This window comes from Vombatus ursinus, unplaced genomic scaffold (genome assembly GCF_900497805.2).
Source record: "Vombatus ursinus unplaced genomic scaffold, bare-nosed wombat genome assembly UNPS02014791.1, whole genome shotgun sequence".
NCBI lineage: Eukaryota > Metazoa > Chordata > Mammalia > Diprotodontia > Vombatidae > Vombatus > Vombatus ursinus.
The window spans coordinates 26,744,560-26,763,948 of NW_020954569.1; positions in this window are offsets into that span (position 1 = coordinate 26,744,560).

Here is a 19,389-nt window from a genome sequence, read left to right on the forward strand (position 1 = left end):
CTCGTGAAACTCCGGCGGAGTTTCCTGGGGCAACGCTACTTCCATTGGCTGTGGGAGAACGGGAGGGAGGGAGTGCGGGAGCTAGAGGAGCAGAGGCTTGTTGCAGTCTGCCGCGCGCGTATGTCTCCCTGGTTGGGAGTTTAGCCAGGTGCCAAGTCACTGAGCTCCTTTCGCCAGAAAGTAAGCATGCTTTGGTTGTGACAGCAACTCACATAACCAGGGAACAGAGTTTTTGACTGAGGATCAAGTATACAGTGTCCTTTACCTCTCTAGAATACAACTGCCTGTTTACTTTTACACTGATCAAATATTTGTTTCAGTTCTAGTGGAAAGTGCTTGTTGGTACTGTAGTCAGAGGAGATGCGAACTCAACCCCGTCTGAGATGCTTAATTAGTACTGGGATTTCCAATGTGAGTTTTGCAACTGACTTTGAGTAAATCACTTTTTTCGTCTCTATCAATAAACACTGGTCAGTAAACATTTACTAAAGTCCTACTATGTGCTATGCACTGGCCTCATTTTTGTTATCTGTAAAAATGAATGAGTTGGAGTTATTAAATATATAATCCTAAAATTCAGCTCTTAAAAGTATCAGTAAGCACTTATTAATTGCCTACTGTGTGGCAAGCACAGTGCTGAGTTCTGGGTAAAATAATTACAAAAGCAAGATGATCTCTGCCCATAAGGGGAAATAAATGCTAAAGAAACTTAAGGAGAAAATGTCTCAATGTTTAGGAAAAAATGGAAAAGGGCAAAAGATGAGATCTTGTTTTTGAATGAATGTGAGATATTCTTTTCACAAAAGAACCAGAAAAAAATACATCATTCAAAAATGTAACTATAAAAGATGCTAATGTTGATAGAAACAGCCAGGTATCTCAAACTTAACATATGGGGAAAAAAAGCTTGTATTTTTCCCTAAAAACTGCCTTTTGCCTTTCTATGTATTTCCAGTGCGTATTAGCATAGTGCCTGGTACATAGTAGGAGCTTAATAAATGCTTATAGATAATTGACTCTCCACTTACACAGCAACATCTCTGGATCTCATCTCCCATCACCAGGGCTTTCGAATTAGGCTCCTAATTGGTCTCCCTACCTCAAATCTCTCTCCATTTTAATCTGTCTTTCACATAGCTGCCAAAGTGATATGAGTTCAATTCTCATCTTTACACTTAGTTATGTGGTCAGGAAAAATCACTCCAAGCTCTCTGAGCTTCAGTTTCCTCACCCATTAATTGATTACTGTTCCCAGAACAAGATAGATGATTTGGGGGTGGAAAGTGAAGGAGCCTTGTAAGGAAGGATATGGTGGGTTAAGTAGATTAGTTTGCATTTAGTCTTCAGTCTAGAGAGCTAGACCTTAGAGTCCTTAGGAATCTTAGGTCAAAGATTGGATTACCTCAATCCATTCTGTAATTCCAGGGCTGCTGTGAAGGTCCTAGTCCAATGTGGAGAGTAAGAGAAGCAGACTTGCAACAGCAGGCAGAAGGCATAATTTCTTGGGTGTGTGGTTGTGATGGGGTGCTTGGGTGCTTGTGCTTGTACTTGGACCCCAAATTCTCCCTAGTCTCAGAAATACTGTCTCTGGCAGTTTCTTCTCAGCCCAAGGACACTGTGCACAGCAATTAGTCGTGAGTGGGCCCCAGCAAGACCCTTATCTCTCTCCCTGGTGCAGTTACAAACAGCACCTGAAGGAATTATTAGTTTGAACTGTCTTTGCACTGGTTCATAAAGATATTCTTACCCACTGGACTATCTATACTACTGCCCTACCTCATTATCTACATCCTGGACTCCTCATTATCTGTATTCTGGACCTAAGACATAGGGATACATCTGTCTTGTCAAACAAGACATTGACTGGGGCAGACTGGGCAACTCTCAGTTACCCCTGACCTCTAGTTAACTTAGTGACATAGAAGGCCTAAAACCACACCTCCGTGTGGTCCCCCTTGTGGACTTTTCTTAGTGAACTCTGGGTAAAATGCCTGCAAAGTAGGTACAAGAAGTGCAAGTTCCTTTAAGAACTGACCGCTCCTTAACCACTCCCTAATCCCACCCTGAATCATCTAGTTAGCATATTTGACACATGTTTTATTATATTTTATCCTACATAAACTTTAACTGTACCCCTCTAAGGTCACAGGCTCCTTAAAAATCCTTGCCCCATGAAAAGTATAACATTAAGCTTTTTGCCAACTTGACTCAAAGAATGCTTGAGTCTGTGAATTCATTCCAGACGACCCGGTCTTGTACTCCAGTCTTTGAGCGGTCTCAGCCTCTCAGATGGCAACATTTAGATGACTAAGGAGGTTATGAAGGTGAAATGTGGTCTAGCCATCTGGTAACTAAAGCAGGGTTAAGTGAGGTAGTCTGTACTCACCTACTCACCTAGAAGATTAAAACTGTGGCCAAAGCTTCAAAGAGTGTTTTATAGTTGCATTGTATGGACCTTTAATTTATGTACTTTTTTTTTTAAATCAGGGAGAACAGAGCTTCCCATAGCAACTTTCATCTAAAGAATGGGATTCTTCTGCTCTGAAGAACTGTCTATTCTTGTGTCTTTTATATTTCCCTCTTCTTTACTTTTATTGGTTGGTCATCAGCTAGGAGAGGATTAGTACTAATGTGGTACATAGAGGATCTGATCATGCCATTTAGGACTAATCCTTCCCTGAACCTCACAAGCATGTATGTGCATAAATATGAAGTTAAGTGCCACAGTATACTTGCTGTGTATCTTTGCTGTGTTTGGATAGAGTAAACTTCCTTTGTCCAATGAATGACTCACAAGTGCCTAATTTCTTCCCAATGTACTAAGAGGGTGTTGCTAGCTTTAGAGCCGAGCCTACAACGTTTGGTAGTCTTAGTAGTTTGGGCTGAAGAGGAGGGTCTTCTGATCAGATTCTGGTGGGAGGAGGTGGTCTGCCTGGCTCCTTGTTGACAGGTCCCTCCTGATCTTATATGAGTAATCCTCTCTGTGGAACTAGGAAGCAGATGGATTAGTTTGGTGGGTGCTAAAGGAAACTTCAAAGGAGGATTAAAAAAAGTGCCACGGCCAGCATTTCCTAGAGGTTGTTGACTACTCTTTTGGAGTTGATTTGCCAAGGTAGTTAGACTGATAGTAAATTGGGCGTTTGCATTCAGTAGCTACAGACATGAAAAACAAAGGGGCCGTTAATGGAGATGGGGCTATGCAAATGAAGAGTTTGCTCTGGTTGGGGAATGGAAGAGGGGAATGAAGCACCCTTGCCCAACAGGCAAGGTTATCTTCCGGAGCCAGGGGAAAACTCTGAAGACCTACTTTTATTGACCCAAGACAATTTGTTAGAGCTTCCGGAGGGAATATTCTCTCTGTCCATTTTTAGGTGACTGAGACGGTGGCTGTGTGTGCCTGGCTTTGTAGTCAGCTATGAAATGGGGATCTGCAAGAGACGGGGTGAAGTTCCTAACGTGAATGGATTTGATAGGTTTATGTGACTCCGCTATGGCCTGCCCAGCCTGTCTCTGGAGCAATAAGAGACAGGTGAAGCCCCACCAAAATGAAAGTAAATTAGGCCTGTGTAATCACCAGAATGGCTTCAAACTTTAGCTATGGGTCTCCCCATCACACTATCCTATAAGTGTGGGCTTATCAATTGTTGATAATTGAGCAGGAAGTCAGGACCGTTATGACTTGGGCAAATACTATTTGTCTATTTGTCCGTGCAAATAGACATTCTGGGATTGGGAGAGAAATCATAGAACCTGCCACTGCCCTGCTAGATAGGCAGAAGGGAATGATACCATTTCCACCCAGTAGCTTTTGATGTGGTGTCTAGTTCTTGGGATTGATAAGAAAGCAATTGATGGACAGACTATGAGGGTGCTGTACCCAGAAATTAAGCACCTAGGCACTAGGGTCCCTTGGGCACTAGGATCCCTTCAGCTCCACCTAAGCCTGAAGTATCCTCCAAAACCCCTGCCCCATATGGATCATTCATAGGAGGCTATAGAGGGCATTCCATGGAGAGAAGGGGGTATTATGGATTCAGTATTTGTGCATACCCTTTCAGCAACTTCTCGGCCTGTTACTGTGGGTAGGGCTAAATGGAAATCCTTAATTACCTGAACAATCCCATGTTAACACCAAACTATCAACTGGGGAGTTGGGGAGGGAGGAGTGGTAAAAGATATTTCTTCTCTAGTGATGGAGATGAAGGAAGCTGGAGTATTACCTTATGCCAGATCCCTTACAACAGCCCTCTGTTTCCTGTGAGGAAGGCAGAGATAGGACCTGGCAGCTAGGTGGCACAGTGCATAGAGTGCCAGGCCTGGAGTCAGGAAGATTTATCTTCCTCAGTTCAAATCAGGCCTCAGACACATATTAGCTGTGTGACACTGGGCAAGTCACTTAACCCTCTTTGCCTCAGTTTCCTCATCTGTTAAATGAACTGGTAAAGGAAATGGCGAAGCACTCCAGGATCTTTGCCAAGAAAAACCTCAAATGGGGTCATGAAGAGTTGGACATGACTGAAAATGACTGAACAACAACAAAAGCTTACCGTGGACTATAGGGAGCTGAACAAAGTCATCAAGCATACTTCTTTACCTGTTCCTAACCTTGACAATGTTGTAAACTAGGTAGTGAAGGCCCATGGTAAGTGGTACAGGGTTTTCAAGCTAACTAATGCTTTTTTCTCTATTCCTGTGACGGAGACTAGCCAGGAACAATTCGCTTTCACCTGGTAAGGCGTTCCATATATACCTTCATCATCCTTCCTCAGAGCCACCTGACCTCTCCTTTATACTGCTGCATCATGGTGGGCAGAGACCTGAAAGAGACCTCCCTTCCTGAGGGCATTGGTGTACATCACTATGCTGATAACAAAACTGACTGGACTGGATGAGGCCACAGTGGCAGAGGCTTCAGATCAGATGGTAGCCAACATGAAGAACAGGGGTGGAAAAATCATCCCTAAGGAAATTGAGGGTCCAGGCTACTCAGTCAAGTTTGAGGGAATATAGTGGATGAGGAAAACCCAGAGCATTCCAGACAAGAATAAGCCACTGACACATTTCCCCATGATCTAAGAAAGAAGCCCATGAAGTTCCCATGAACTTTGTAAGTTTTGGAAAACCCACATTCTCCACCTGGATATCCTGATGGCCTCAATTTACTGAGTCATCCATAAGTCTGTTTCTCTCACAAGGGACCCAGAACAGATTAAAGCTCTGGTATGTATAAAACAAGCTGTCTCTATTAGATTGCAAGGTCCTTGAGGGCAGGAACTATCTTTTGTATCTTTTTTTAACTCTAGTTCTTAGCACAGTGCCTGGCACACAGTAGGCACTTAATAAATGTTTCTTGATTGATTGAGTGATTAACTCTCTACCAGTCTCTCTCCTTGGACCCTTATGACTTTTCAGGGCCCAAGGTTTCTGGAGATCTTTGTCCATAAAAACCAGGCTGGCTGGAAACTTTACCAGGTACCAACAGACGGACAGAATAAGCCACTGCTAGGTATTTTGAATACCAGTCACTTGACTCTTACTGGGCACTAGTGACTACGGAACAGCTGACATAGGGTCATACTACCTTTTATCCAGAGTTGCCATTTTGCTTTAGAAGGCACACTGTGAACTACAAAGATATGGCATCACCCAACACATGGGCTAGACTGCGAGACTTTGAGATAGTCTTTCAAAATGAGGAAGGAAAAGCATAACATTTCTGGCCTTTGTCCTCTTCCACATTTTTGTTTTGTTTTTGTTTTTGTTGTTTTTCTGTTTTCATTTTCTTTTTCCTTTTCTTCCTTTTCTCTCCCTTAGTGCTACCTATGAAAAGAGGACTGTGTACTCATTTAATGGTGGAAGGTCCTCTAGATCATTAGGACCTTGCCCCCAAGGGATTGTATGTGATAGGACAAGCAGTTTTCTTGAAGCTTCCCTAACATCCCTGACTGCCTCCTCCTGATTGTCCTCAGCTTCCCTGACAAGCAATTTCTTGGCCTGGGGACACAAAAGATCCCACCCATATGTGTAGTCAAGACCTTTCAGAGTTGGTGGGTGCCAGAAACCACTGGAGTCACCATACCTGATGATATACTTATCAAACAAGTTTCCAGATGGAAGGAGACCAAATCCAGAGCAACTAAGTACTACTCTATCCCTGCCATATATTCTTCTGTGTTTGAACAAAGTAAACCTCCTCTGTTCTATGGTTCAGGAGTGCCTCATTTTATCCTAACATCAAACTAATTCAGAAATCTTTTCTGGAGGATTGCTTGTTTTTTCTTTCCAAACATAAGTATATATACATATACATATGCACACACATATATTTCCATATATATGCATATATATACATATGTGTGTATATGTGTATCTACATATATACATGAAAACATGTGTATCTACATACAGGATACATACAAAATTAATACAGGTAAATTTGGAAGGAGAAAATAGCAGTAGTAACTGGTACAATTGGGGCTGCCTCAGGAAAGGCCCAACATAGAAGATGGCATTTATGTTGAGCTTTGAAGGAAACTAGCAATAATAAGAGACAAAAGTGAGGAGGAGGCATATCCCATGCAAAGGGGCCAACCAGGGCAAAGGCATAGAAATGGAAGGTGGAATATTGTGTATTTGAGGAATAGCAACAAGGCCCATTTGACATGGCATAAAGGAGAGTAATGTGTAATAAGACTGGAAAGATAGATTGGAGCCAGTTTTGTGAAGGGCTTTAAATAACAAACCGAGGTGTTTGTATTAAACCCTAGAGTTAACATATTGAGCTGGAGAATGACGTAGTTAGAACTGTGCTTTACTACTGTCATTATTACAATCATTCATGTTATTATAGTTATATAAAAAAATCTAAACCATGTATATGAGTTTAAGAATATTTTTAATATTGGAAGAGGTTAACACTTGTATATGACTATTTTTCGACATGAAAGCTATCCTTTTTAGTGGAATGATCAAAGTACTGTGGTTTAGGAAAGTGGGGATAGGCCTCAAAGCCAGAAAGACCTAGTTTTAAGTCATGCACTTGATACATACTGACTCTGGCACCCTGGACACATCACTTAACCTCTCAGTGCTTTAGGCAGCTCCCTAAGACTAAGCTGTAGAAAAGATGTCGACCTGTTTGGTAAAGCAAGTTTCCTCACCTGGAAGTTCCATATATCAATGAAATCACAGATCTAGCCCCTCTTCCTAACTGTATATTATAATGTAAAAGTCCTTCTTTAATTGAATCTGTTGATACTTATGAAAGACTTAGGACTATAATAAGCAGTTGGAATGAAAACAGATATTACCAAGCATGGCATCCCTGCTATGTTTTCAAAGGGTTTAACCAAATGAGGAGATTGCAGAAGTGCTCTTAGTAGGGTATTTTGGATTTTTTGCAATTTTTTTTCAATTTTTTTCCTTTTTAAACATCCTTGCTACAGTGTTAAAGATGGTTCAAATCTAATACGATTTCAGAAATATTTAGAAAATATCTCCAAGAAGCAAAAAAAGATAAGTAATCTTTCACATGCCACTGAGAACTTGATAGTTATTTTTATAGGACATTTTCTTACATCACAATATAAGATGGTACTTTTCACATTTAATTCTCATTTAAAGTCTCTATGTAACTCTTAGCTTAACTCTAGAGTTATCTTCGTTGTTAGTTACCTTTTTTAATCCAATTATAGGCCTGCAGGTGTTTTCTGTAGGTATTGTCCTCACTAAAAAAGAACAAATTCAGAAAACTTTTCTGGAGTCTTAAGGAGGATTGCTTGTTTTTTCTTTCCAAAAATGAAAGTATTTTCTGAGGTAGTTGCCTTTGGGGAATGCCACTAAGGAAGTAGGTGGGTAAGTAAGTGTACTTGCTGTGAGTTACTTGCTACTTCTGCAAAGAATGTTCTATGTCATTTCACACAGAATGAGTGTGACCACTGGCATCTCTATTCCTTACCCAACATAGGTCCTAATCTCCTATAACCAGTGCATAGTTACATACCGGGTTTAAGTTCCTTTCTGTGAATTTTTGTCTAACCAGTAATGGAAAAAATTATTTCCGAATGACTGAGAAATTGAATTCATTTTCTGTGACCGTTTCATCATTTACTGACCTTTCATCAGCTCCCCAGATAAGTATTCCTATCCAAACTGTGAATTACTCATCATCCTTTCTTTTTCTGCCTTTAGACACTTGCCTACACTTTTTCCTAACACCCTGAACACCCTCTCTTCACGTTCCCTTCCTACCTTTTAAAACCCCAGCTGAAGTGCCACCTCTCCTAGGAAGGTTTTCCTGACCTCCCCAGCTGAAAATGTTTTCTCCTTCACTTGGCATTATAGCATTTTATTTTCTTCTTTAAAGGTGTAGGAATCTATTGATTTGATTCTTCAATCACCCCACCCCCATTTAAAGTAACTATCTCTGTCAGGAGAGAACACCTCCATTTAGTCTATCATCAGCCAGAGGTATGAATTACGTGGGAACAAGGCCTAGAAATCTTTATCTAGTTAATCAATCAGAGGCATTCACTAGGTGTCAGAGGTCCATGAAAGCTATCAGAATGAAATGGAGTGACAGACTCCGTAGAACTGTACAAAAGGTGTATTTAGATTGTCTGAAGAAACTCAGTCATTCCCCTTTTGTTTTGTATAAAGAAGCAGACCAGTTTGGAACCAAGATATTTGAGTGGCAAACTAAGGAAGAGCAGTTCCATGCAAGCCCCTAAGAGGGCATCTGTTGGCTGGAGGGGTGAGGAAGAGGAGAAGAGTCTCTGTCTCCTTAGCTCTGTACCTGACCAGAGGCAGACCTTGTGAACTTCAGAGCGTGGAGGATTTAGACCTCGCATCTTAGCCCTAGCAGTGGGACCACAGGAGAAGTAGTAGCTTCACTCTGTCCATCAGATTTGCCAGGGAGAAAGGGAGTTGGGATAGTAGCCTCAGAATATGTGCTACACCTGTTTTGCACTTAAGACTCTCTAACTTTTGTTTTGTTTCTCTGTGTACATATCTGATCTCCCTTTATTAGATAGGCGCTCCTTAAGGGCAGGGTCTGTGTCTTCTTTATGTCTTTCCTAACAACTAGCATCGAGTCTTCCTCGTGTCTTAGGCACTTAAAAATGTAGAATGCAGACAATGTTATTTTGTCCGTGTTTATTCTGGCATAAGGGATATAGTGGCAATCAGGTACATGTTTTTTTTGTTTCTTTTATAGATCGTAAACTTATATTTCTCAGCAAAGATAAGATGTCTTTCCCCTCTTTGGAATTTCCCGTTGCTACAATAACAAAGAAATAGATTGCAGGTGTATTCTGTATATGAATTTCTAAAGTACAATCTTCTCAGAAGATGTACTTTCTTGTCATGCATTACTCATCCCACAGATGTGTCCAAACATTATAATGACAGATGGAAGGGGAATTGTTCTGAGTAATATTTAGGAATTAGCTGCTGTAGGAAGATCCAAGTGCTACCTGGGTAGGCTCTCACTTCCAGGTGAGAAATTCTTCAATTTGAATGTTCATTGTTCTTCCCCAAATAGAATGAGATTCAACTTCCCCAGTGGAGTTTTGAGGTTAAGAGGAACAACTTTGCAGAGGATAATTAGGTCAAATCAGAGAGGAAATTTTGGCTCATGGTAGCAATCAGCTATATATACCGGAAAACCCCCCCAAAACTGCCCCCAAAATTTAGTCTTATTAAAATAGATTGTGGGTCATAATGAAACCTGGTACTATGAAAATGAAACTATTTGGTTCCATGAAATAAAAGATAATGTAAAAAATTACCAGGTCTGAGGACTGTTATCTAGTTCTTCCTTCAAGGGTTATCTAGCTCCTCTGCCCCTAGCTATAGAGGAGGAGATGTAATAAAACCATCTAAGACAAATGACTTATTTAAATATCTTCAGAAAAGAAAATTGCAATCATTTCAATCATTCATTCCTGATATGTCTTCAGTGGCTTCCTGATACAATGGAAAGAGCACTGACTCTGGTTTCTGGGAACCTGGGTTCAAATCCTGAATCTAACACTTAATACTTATGTGACTGACTGGAAGCAAGTCACTGGGCTGCTAGGTGGCACAGCGACAGAGTGCTGGACCTGGAGTCAGGAAAACTCATCTTTCTGGGTTCAAATCTGGTCTCACTTATTAGTTGGGCAAGTCACTTAACCCTGTTTGCCTCAGTTTCCTCACCTGTAAAATGAGCTAGGGAAGGAAATAGTAAAACACTCCATTATCTTTGCCAAGAAAACCCCAAATGGGGTCATGATGAGTTGGACACAACTGAACAAAGCAAGTCATTCACTCAACTTCTGTGGGCCTCATTTGTAAAATGAGGAATTTGGTCTAAATGACCTCCAAGGTGTCTTCTAGCTCTAGTTCTATGAACCTATGAAAGTACTTGTTTCTGTTTAACCTCCATGATGAGTACATTTTTCCTTTGTCCTATCCATTCACATTTGAGAATTCAAAATCACGCAAAGGACCTGGGAGGAGAAAGCCATAGAAATTTTTTGGAGAAATAGGCCAGGCAGAGGGTCTTTCTCCATTAGGTTTCACCTATTCCTTTCTCCATTAGGTTGCTAAATCTACTTTTGTACAGCCTCAGGAAATCTCCTCTTCATGCCCACAGGGATCCTCTATTAAACTGTCAAACTAATCCTCCTGAAGTTTAGGTCTTACCATGTCACCTCCCTAGTTAACAAAGTCCAGTGGTGCCCTATCACCTCCAGGATCAATTATTGAAGACCCAGAAAATAAAGTTTTTTTCACCAGAGTCCTTGGCATTATCAAGTAATTCAACATCAGAAACTGATCTGATTTTATCAGTGGAAATGACATTAGAGAAGAGGCGATTTAAGACAATAAAATAAAGATGCTTTGCCATTATACCCTAAGGACCATGGGACCTTTCCATCTGATTGAAACCTTTCATGTTGTTATCTTCCCCCATTAGAATGTGAGCTCCTTGAGAGCAGAGACTGTTTTATTAATAACAATGATAACTATTGTGAAGGGAATTGTGATTTTCATATTAATCAATATGATATGTGTAATGAATGTGCTAATAATTTAGATTTCTCTGGAGACTCTGGCTTGGGACTCAGAGTCTTACAATGCAGCTTGAAATGATCAAACCCTTGACAAGGCTCTCATAATCACTGCATTCTTGTACCTATGTACCTTAAGTGAAGTGAATCAAAGATTGTAGAATCTGTTCCCCTCAGTCACAGAACTCTGGTCCTATGACCCACCAAGGACCTGAAACAATACTGTCCCCACGGGACTCCAAAACACCTGTATTATGGACTTGTGGGCTCGTCATGGGAAATCACTCAGGCCCTGGAAACGATTGTTTATGATCCATCATTCCCAGGTTAGAGACTGGATCAGTAAAATTCTGTTAATGTTAATATTATTAAATAAAAAGAACTAACATTTATATAGTGCTTACTACATAGCCAGGCAATGTACTAAGCACTTTACAATGATTATCTCATTTGATCCTCACAACAACCCTGGAAGGTAGGTGCTATTATTATTCCCTACTTTACAGAAGAGAAAACAAGGCAAACAAAGATTAAGTGACTTGCCAGGGATCAAACAGCTAGTGTCTTGGGCTGCATTTGAACTTACATCCTCCAGAACCGAGGCTCTATTCACTGTGTCACCTAGTTGCCCCTGCCTTCCTTCTTTTAAGTTCCATCTAAAGTCCCACATTCTGCATGAAGCTTTTCCCAATCCCCTTTAATGCTGGTGCCTTCCCTCTTTGTGGATTATCTCCAGTATATCCTGTGTATCTCTTGTTTGTACATAATTGTTTGTATGCTGTTTGCCCCATTAGACGACATAAGCTCCTGGAGAGTAGGGATTGCCTTTTGCCTTTCTTTGCATCCCTGGCACTTAGCACAGAACCTGGTACACACATCCCTTCCACGTCTTGACTTTCCACATTGTGGTTTTGATATATGATGTGTTGGGCATAAGAAATTAAATGGGAATTTTGGGGGAGTTTTGCAGAAGCTGCAGATGACACAGAAAAGGTTAGAAACTGAGAAATACATAAAATATATGTATATTATTGTATGATATCAACGTATTTTATCTTTTAATACCACAATAATTCAGACTTCTTCTCTGGTACAAAGGGAGGGCCAAAACATTTTATGCAGATTTTCCAGATCATGAGGGTGCCATGCCTCTAGCTCCCAAGATGTAGAAGGGATAACTGTGGTAGGTGCCTAATAAATATTTGTTGATTTGTCTAAGAAGTAATTTTGCCTTCAACTGTGCTGCTGATCGTTCAGGAATATAGAAGCCACATGTGAAATTCCAAAAAGATATGATAACAAGGAGCCCAAACCAAAAGAGTCATGACTCTTCATTCCAATCCCGGAGAACCTGAACTAGTCATTCTACACTCTGAGCTCTTTTCCTCTTGTTCTGTCCTTTGTATACATGGCAATAACTGAATGTCTTTTTCTGTATAATAATTCATATTTGTAGAAAAAAAATTTACAAAAAGCTTGGGAAGAGACCAAGTTAAGCCAAATGATCACAAGACCATTTAAATATGAAACCAGAAGAAGAAAAACTAACATACCCAAAATTGGAAAACATTATTAGAACAAATCATCTCTGTAGCGCCCAACTACAGTGGAACCAACCATACTAGTTATGGCTCTGGCTGAACTAGGCCAAATATACCAGAGGTATTCTCTAATGAGGATGACATACTTCTAAGGGCATTAGAGTACAGAATTTCAATATTTGAAAGAGAGTAGATAAGAAATAACTATGGAAAAAAAGTCACATGTGTTAATACTTCTGAAAAAATGTTGATCAAGACAACATTTCTGCAAAACATATCTCTATAAAACCTCTATGGACCTCAGTTTCCTCATTTGTAAAATAAGTTCTAGGGTGCCTTCTAGCTCTAAATAAGTGATCCTATATATCAAGGGCATACTTAATGAAAGTATGAGACAGGTAAGCTTTCCCAAATATTATACAGTAGGCCACATTTTCATAGTAACACAATTAACTGAAACGAAAAGAGAAAGCACTTTAAAGTGCTTACAAAAATCTCATTTAATTCTCACAACCTGAGAGGTAAGTGCTATTATTATCTTCATTTTACAGTTGGGGAAACTGAAGCAGGTGAAGTTAAGTGACTTGCCCAGAGCCACACAGTTAGTAAGTGTCTGAGGCAGGATGGAAACTCAGGTCTTCCTGGAGGACTTCAGGCCGCTCTCCACTCTCTCCACTATACCACCTCACTGCTTACCACTATGTTTATTGCTTGGTGGCTATAAAAAAGTATTTCATCTGGGAGAGCCAGATGCTACCTTAAATGTTCTTCTCTCGCAGTATTTCTTCTGTGCATTTGTTAAAATCACACAAAATATCTTGAAAGGTATAACAAAATAACAAAATATATTAATAAAATCATTAAATATTTTAAAATATTTTTTATTTAAAAGCATGTTAAAAAAATATGATGGGGTAGAAGGGTATCAGATATCAGTTTGTCTGGAAAAAAAATGATTTGAAGATTTTGGTAGACTGAAAACTCACTATAAATCAACTGCATGATTTGACATCCCAGGAAGCTAATTCAATTTTGGACTCAATTAAGAAAGGCCTACTAATGGCCAGGTGGGATTTATACCAGGAATGCAGGGCTGGTTTAATATTAGGAAAACTATCAGCATAATTGACCATATCAATAATAAAACCAATATAAATATGTGATTATCTCAATAAATGCCAAAAAAGCCTTTGACAAAATACAGTACCCATTCCTATAAAAACACTTGAAAGCATAGGAATAAATGGAGCTTACCTTAAAATGATAAGCAATATTTATCTAAAACCATCAGCAAGCATTATCTGTAATGGGGATAAGCTAGAAGCCTTCCCAGGATAATAAAGGGTGAAGCGAGGGTGCCCATTATCACCTCTATTATTTAATATTGTGCTGGAAATGTTAGCTATAGCAATAAAAGAAGAAAAAGCAATGAAAGGAATTAGACTGGACAATGAGGAAACAAAACTATTACTCTGCAGATGATATGATGTTATATTTAGAAAATCCTAGAGAATCAACTAAAAAACTACTTGAAATCATTAACAACTGTAGCAAAGTTGCAGGATACAAAATTAATCCACGCAAATCATCAGCATTTCTATATATCACCAACAAAGTCCAGCAGCAAGAAATAGAGAAATTCCATTTAAAATAACTGTAGACAATATAAAATACTTGGGAATCTACCTGCCAAGACAAAACCAGGAACTATATGAACACAACTATAAAACACTTTTCACACAAATAAAGTCAGATCTAAACAACTGGAAAAATGTTAATTGCACTTGGGTACGCTGAGCCAATTTAATAAAAATAACAATTCTACCTAAATTAATCTATTTATTCAGTGCCATACCAATCAAACTATCAAAAATTATTTTATAGAGCTAGAATAAATAATGACAAAATTCATCTGGAAGAACAAAAGCTCAAAGATATCAAGGGAATCAATGTAAAAAATGTGAAAGAAGGTGGTCTAGCTGTAGCAGATCTCAAACTGTATTATAAAGTGGTAATTATCAAAACAATCTGGTACTGGCTAAGAAATAGAGTGGTGGGTCAGTGGAATAGATTAGGTACAAATTACATTAGAGTAAGTGACCATAGTAATATAGTATGTGATAAACCCAAAGATCCAAGCTTTTGGAACAAAAACTCATTATTTGACAAAAACTGCTAGGAAAACTGGAAAACAGTATGACAGAAACTAGGCATGGACCAACATCTCACACCAAATATCAAGATAAGGTCAAAATGGGCACATAATTTACATGTAAAGGGTGATGCCACAAGCAAATTAAGAAAGCATGGAATAGTTTATCTGTCAGATTTATGGATAACAAAAGAATTTAGGACCAAAGAAGATATAGAGAGCATTACAAAATGTAAAATAGATAATTTTGATTCTATCACATTAAAAAAGTTTTGCACAAACAAGATCAATGCAACCAAAATATAAGGAAAGCAGGGAAAGGAATTTTCAACAATATCTCTAATAAAGGCCTCATTTCTCAAATATATAGAGGACTGAGTCAAATTTTTAAAAATACCAGTCATTCCCTAATTAATAAATGGTCAAAGGATATGAACAGGCAGTTTTCAGACAAAGAAATCAAAACTATAGTCATATGAAATTATTCTAAATCACTTAATCAGAGAAATGCAAATTAAAATAACTCTGAGGTATCACTTCACACCTATCAAAGTGGCTAATCTGACAAAAAAAGAAAATGTTGGATGTTGGAGGGGATGTGGGAAAACTGGATCACTGTTGGTAGAGTTGTGAACTGATCCAACCATTCTGGAGAGCAATTTGGAACTATGCCCAAAGAGCTATAAAACTGTATATACCCTTTGATCCAGTAATACCACTGCTAGGTCAATATCCCAAAGACATCCAAAAAAAAGGGAAAGGATCTATTTATACAAAAATATTTGTAGCAGCTCTTTCTGTGGTGGCTAAGAATTGGAAATCCAAGGGATGCCCATCAATTGGGAAATGGCTAAACAAGCTGTGGTATGTGATTGAAATGGAATATTATTGTGATATAAGAAATAACAAGCAGGATGATTTCAGAAAAACCTGGAAAGACTTATATGAACTGATGCATAATGAAGTGAACAGAACCAGGAGAGTGTTGTACACAGTAACAGCAATATTGTTGGATGTAGAGTTGTAAATGACTTAGCTATTCTCAGCAATACAGTGATCTAGGACAAAGGACTAATGATGAAGCATACTATCCCCCTCCAGAGAAAAAACTGATATTGATTGAATATAGACTGAAGTATGCTATTTTTCACTTTATTTCTTTAATTTTTTCTTTTATTAGAGTTGTCTTATACTAATATGGAAATGTTTTACATAATTGCAGATATATAACCTATATCTGATAGCTTACAGTCTCAGGGAGGGGAGGGAGGGATAGAATTTGGAACTTAAAACTTTAAATAAAAATGTTAAAAAATTGGGAAAAAAATAAACTAGACTATTAATTAAAAAAAAGATTATCTAATGACCTTTGGTCAACTCCTAGCTAATATCTTTCCTGACAAGCTTTCTTTTCTAATCCCTTAATTAGCCTTGTGGCTTTTCCTCAAAATCCTTTCCACACCTTCTTTTAATTATTGAGTCCAGAACTACAGTCTTCTATTATGAATCTGGCCAGTGCTGATTCATCTTTTCTTAGGTAGTATAATTCTGTCTATGCATAATGCCAGGTGGCTTTCTGATGAAGAAATGTACTATAGCTAGTTTGAAGGAAGATTTATGGGCTTCCCATGTTCTGGAAACAATGAAGACTGGAACTAAATCTTCTAGAACTGGTGAAATGCCTGTCTGGTTACATCCAAAGTAACATTGGGGAGGGGAGAGCCTTGTTCCTCTTTAACTAGTTAAAATAGTGACAGGAATTCAGAGCTTCATGCTTCTACTCCTCATATATTTGAAATGCATAAGAACATACAACCTAAGAGATAAAGCATGGAAAGGTACCTGGTCTGCTCAGTAGCTAGTGGATTGAGCTGAATGGCTTCCATCTTCTTTCCCACTGCTGCCATTATGGAACTCTAGGCCTGGCTCCCACATCCATCCTCAATCCTCAGAAGACCATGATCCTTCAGGATGCCGCTAACTGCTTCTCCCTCCGTGTAGTGACCCCTGTTGAGAGACAGAATCAATTCCACAAAACTTCTTTATAAACAAAGGGAATACCATTCTATCCTTCTTTTAAATATTGGTAGGCTAGAGTACTTTATAGTCATAACATTTCTTATCTTTTATTCAGTTCAACAAATTATATTCAACAAACATCTACTACACAAATGGCATTGCTTTTGCAAAGCCATTCAATGCCCAGTTGTCAGACATAAATTAGAGACATAGAATTCATTTTAATTTACCTGGGTAGTCGTTAGAAAATAAAGTTCAGCTGCTGCTTTAAAAGAAACCTCAATTTTTATGTTTAGTCCTCACTCACTAGGCCATTGCAAAAGAATTCCTTCTTTCACTTCTGTCACCAGAATTTTCATCTGGCTTCCTCTTGGTTCATCACATCAGTATTCAATCTTCAAATATCAAAAATTAGGTAGCTCATTATTATTTATTACTTTGACCCACCCTTGAACTAGATGACCTCTGAGGTCCCTTCCAACTCCTGAGATTCTGTGATTCCCTCCTGGGAAGAAACAACCTTAATGATTTATCTAACATAAGCAGTTAATCCCAGAAACCCTGCACTTTCAGCAGCTCAGATACTCAGTAGCTCATAGTAAACTTCTACCAGTTTTCCAAGCCCCTAGGAGTAGTTTCTAAGGCCTAAGTCAGGGACCTAGCGTAAAATGAGGGTTAAGAGTGGATCCTGGTTCCTCTCCCCAACCCAACAGGTGAGGAACTAGGATAGGAGGGGTTAGGTTAGAAGAAGGGTCAAAGGCTGGGGAGGAAAAGGGAAAAAGTAAATACTTTTGAAAAGGGAAATGAAGAAGGAGAGTAGAAAATAGACAGTGTTTACCTTCTAAGACAAACTAGGTAGAAGTATTGTTTTAGATTTGGAAGGGACCTTAAATGTCTTCTAGCCCATCCCTCTCATTTTACAGATATTATACCATTTCTCTTATCCTAAGGTTAAATGGCTTGGCTATGGTCACGTAAGTATTAAGGGACAGAACTCAAATCTGAATCCAGTTTCTTTTATTCCAAGGCCACTACTTTATTCCCTCTACCATATTTGAGAGGGAACATAACATGAAGCAATAAAATGAAGATTCCTTTCCTACTCAACTCTGAGACCTCTCCCTTTCCAAAACCTGCATCACCATCAATTTTACGGCATGGCACTGGGTTTTCAGGCAAAGGAGAATGAGAAGGTCAGAAGAGTCTCTACTAAGGTCGTCTTTTGTATGTAAATCAGGAAGGTCTGTCTGCTTTGAGAGGCCCCGTCCTGAAAGAAAGAGAAGAGAGTCCCAGTGCAATCTACCATGCTCAAACCATATTTGGGTATTGTGTTCTGTTGTGGGTAACACATTTAAGGAAGGGCATTGAAAAGATGGAGAGTATTCAGAGGAAAGCAAGAGGTAGGGTGTAAAATCTCAAGACCATAACAAATGAGGATCGGTTGAAGGAACTGGAGAAGAACAAGGGTGTGCATCAGTCAGTCAAGCATTTGTTAAGTGCTTACTTTGTGGCAGGCACTATGCTAAGGGTTGGAGACATAAAGAAAGGCAAAAAATCAATTCCTGCCTTCAAGGATATACATTCTATTGGGAGAGATAACAGGTAAAATAACTAGGTACAGACAAGATATAATGTAGATGAAGGTCATCTGAAAGGGGAAGGCATTAGCATTTGGAGGAACCAGGAAAGGCATCATGCAGAAGGTGAGATTTAAGCTGAGCCCAGGAAATTAAGGGGCAGAGGTGACAGGGCAGAAAATTCTAAACAGAAAATAGTAAAGATAGCAGGTTGTAAAACAGGAGATGGAGTGATGTGTTAGAACAGCAGTTCTCAAAATGTGGTCTGGGGACTCTTTAGGCCAAGACCCTTTCAAAAGGGTTCTGTAAGGTCAAAGCTATTTTCATAAAAATACTAACATTTTTATTCCTAACATGGTAAATATTGATAGATGTTACCCACATAAACACAAGCTCTTCAGTATGTTCTTCACAATTTTTAAGACAGCAAAGGGGTCCTGAGACCAAAACATTTGAGAACTGTGGCTTTAGAGGAATTGCCAGTAGGTCAGAGTAGAGGGCATCATAGAATATGTAGAGGAGAATCAGGTGTAAGGACAGCTGGAAAGATAGGAAAGGGGCCAGGCTATGAAGGGCTTTAAATGCCAGACAAAGAATTTTATATTTGATCCTGGAGTTAATGGAGATACTGCAGTGCATGGAGCACTGGGCAGCATAATTGGACTTACACTTTAGAAAAATTATCTTGGTAGCTGAATGGAGGATAGATTGAAGTGCAGAGAGACTTGAAACTTGAGGTGAGGCGAGGAAGACCACTCCAGTATCTTTGCCATGTTGTTTAGTTATGTCCAACTCTCTGTGACCCCATTTGGGGTTTTCTTGGTAGAGATACTGGAGCAGTTTGCATTTCCTTCCCCAGTTCATTTTTTACAGATGAGGAACTGAGGCAAACAGTTAAGTGACTTGCCCAGGGTCACACAGCTAGTGTCTGGGGCTGGATTTGAACTCATGAAGAAGAGAAGTCTTCCTAACTCCAAGCCCAGCACTCTATCCCTTGTACCACCTAGTTCCCAAGAAAACCCCAGAATGAGGTCACAGTTGAACAT